We start from the raw sequence: 3,252 nt of genomic DNA on the forward strand, positions 1-3,252 counted from the left end.
GTTTCAATTTAGAATCAGAAAAGAAAAGGGACAGTGTTTAGCATGCATATAAGTAAAGAGAAGAATTTGAAGATATTTACAGAACATAGGGTGTGGAAGGACGAAAGATTTCAATAGAGTATCAAGATTTTGAATTTTGTAGGCGGAAAATAAACGAGAAAAGTTAAGAGTGGAAGATATTTGAAAAGTTTAACTACAAGATGAGAAGATTGAGTAGAAGAGGAAGAGTAAAATGTCGGAGGAAGCGTAGATGCAAAAAGAAACGACTTTACATGCCCGTAATTTAACTTCCGGGGATTTTGGGAACCCTCTACAAAAAAGTTTATGCACATCTCGTAATGGTAGACGGCATAAGCACTTGTGTAGTTCTGTAAAACGTCCTTCCTCACCCATGTTTTTAAATTGTCAACAATGGGATCGGCGTAACGTTTCACGTGGGAGGCCCAGTCCTCCCCAGAAATTAAAAAAAGGGACTGTCGGAAAGAGAAAAAAGTTTTGGATAGCTAGAAAAGACTGAAGTTCCCCCTTCGCCTGCTCGATATTATTATAGGTTAAGACTATCTCCAGACGAAGAGGGACTGAAGTAAGAGAATGTAAGAAATTGGGGAGCGCAACGAGTCGTCTGAACAAACATTTACGTAAATGTTCTTTCGAAAGTTGGTTACGTATATCGTTCAGATCGGACTCGTCACGCACCCCACACATGTACAATAGAAAAGCCGAGTACCCGGCGTATGGTTTCAAAATATGTATTTTGGGATTGTACCCTTGTACATAAGTACAATACTTGGATATTTTTTGACATACGGCCGGGTCTCGGGAAGTGAAATAAATGAAATTGTTAATAAGTCGTGACAAAGTTAGTATTAGAATTTCGAAATAAATGAAACTTAGATAGCTCAGCAGAGAGAACAGCGCCACCTGTAGGAGAAGGGCACAGCCGAAATGGATCTGTATCTTAACATCATCACCGAATGATGGTTGATTTAATATATTTAAAAGATTAGATTAGAGTTGTACCGTGTTTTAAACAAGGTTTATCATTTCCTTAAATTCTGCTTAGCTAAGCCCGCTTTTTTCCAGGCTTAAAGAAAACTTAAATTTAAGTGCAATAACCTAACCTCATCTTCGCTCATCTTGATCTTGAAATAAACATGGACATGGATATTTTTGAAGACGATTTAGATATATAAGAGATTATTGATTATGGTTTTCCCCGAAAATTGTATATACGATCATGCCCTTCCGAAAATTTAGATGATTTCACGTTCTTTAAGAGGTTCCGACTCTATAAAGAAACAGTTCTTCGTTTATTGGAATTAATAGAAGAAGACCTGGAATATACAACTGACAAGTAAGTAAACATGGATTATTTAAAATATTTTAAAATAGGTACCAACTTTTAACTTCTTGATAAATAAACATCTATATAGAATCATCCATAATGATATATCCTATATAGGTATGTAGAAACTGTAAGTACCTGTCTCTTTGATTTTAATGCTTTTATAGGGTATACAAAATGACAATAATTTATTTCTGTTCTATCTTGTAAGTTTTAAACTTATTTTCATTTCCAAGATACAGTCTTATTTTATTTTTTCAGGAATAACAGTGTATTTCCAATAAATCAATAGCTATGTGCTTTGAGGTTTTATGCAAGTGCTGGTCATTTGTCAACTGTTGCTGATTTTATGGGAATGGATGTCTCGACTGCTTCCAGGATAATAAAAAAAGTGTCGGAATCTATCGCAAGACTTTTTCCACATTTAGTAAAAATGCCTAATGGAGAATCGCTAATAAGAGAGCAAAACAAATTTTATACAATTGTACGATTTCCGAACATTATTGGTGTGGTAGATGGTACCCACATTAGAATCCAATCACCAGGTAATGCTAACAGTACTTAGCTTATAGCCAAACGACAGATGTCGAATGGGAATGAATAAGCTTAATATACTTTTTATCTTACGATAAAACACATCAAATGGTTTGAACAGATTTCTGTAATATTAAATTGTTACTAATACTAATGCTTGCTAATTAATATTTACAGGTGGTGATGATGCAGAGGTGTACAGAAATAGAAAATCGTACTTTTCACTGAATACAAGTGGTTGGTAGTGCTGACCTGAAATTTCTAAATGTTATAGCGAGGTGGTCCTGATCTACTCATGACGCAACTATTTTTGGTAATAGTAATATTAGGGCACAGTTTGAAGGACATCATTTTCCGAACTGCATTTTGTTAGGTAGATATAGCCTGTTATGAGATACTGATATGAAATAATAATGTTTATCTTTCCATTGAGAAATTATTTTTTAACACCATTAGCCAATCCTGTAACACAATGGCAACAGTTGTATAATGAGGATTATATTGATTGGCGTTTGGAAACGACGATTTCCTGTCATCGCTTATGACATTCGCCTAAAACTAAAAAAAAAAAAAAAACTGTGAAGACTGTCATCATAGCCACAACTGTTTTGCATAATTTAGCTCGGGAAATGAATGAGCTAGAACCAACTGTTGCAGATGATATAGATGCTGAAGAATTAAATTATTTCATTGAAACTGCAGATATTCCGAATATACCTCAGGATGATAATGTGCCTATCAATTATATTCAGCATATGTTAGTCAATCACTTCTCAAACCTATAATAGTTATTTATGTAATAAGGATCATAATGACAATCATTATGGCACTAGCCATGAATATTATCAGACGAGGCGCAGCCGAGTCTGATAACACGGTAATGATGATCTGAATTACATACAAAATTTTATCTGCTTGCATTAATATAATTATATTTTTCTAAAAATGTAAAATTTTGAAACGACAGGTGCATTAATAACTATTATTTAAGAAAATAGTAAGTGACCTGTGTTTGACCATTTCCTTGAAAATACGTCAACAAATTATTTATTCACTGTCAAATTATTCGTTTTACTGTGGCGTCTTTGAAAATACCCAGATGGCATGACATAACATTCCTATTATTTGATAAGCTTTAGATTATTCAGTTATTAAATGTTTGAAATTATTTCTCTTTGCGGAAAACACTATTTAAAGAATGTGGGGCCCTTAAATGTACAACCCTTTTAATAAAAAAAGCATAATAAACAAGCTATTTATTTTTATTGTTTTTCCTATATTATCCTTAGTCTTCTAGTCTTGAGAATCTAGTATTTGATTTTGTTTTTACATGTTTAAATGTAATTTGCTGTTTTTTCTTATTTAGTTTATAA

General features: G+C 33.2%; 1 pseudogene; it reads left to right on the forward strand.

Annotated features, from left to right (window-relative positions):
- Nucleotides 1–1,154: 1,154 nt before the first annotated feature.
- Nucleotides 1,155–2,424, forward strand: LOC111692274 (annotated as a pseudogene).
- The last annotated feature ends 828 nt before the right edge of the window (nucleotides 2,425–3,252 follow it).

This window comes from Anoplophora glabripennis, unplaced genomic scaffold (assembly GCF_000390285.2).
Source record: "Anoplophora glabripennis isolate ALB-LARVAE unplaced genomic scaffold, Agla_2.0 scaffold1261, whole genome shotgun sequence".
NCBI classification, from domain to species: Eukaryota; Metazoa; Arthropoda; class Insecta; order Coleoptera; family Cerambycidae; genus Anoplophora; species Anoplophora glabripennis.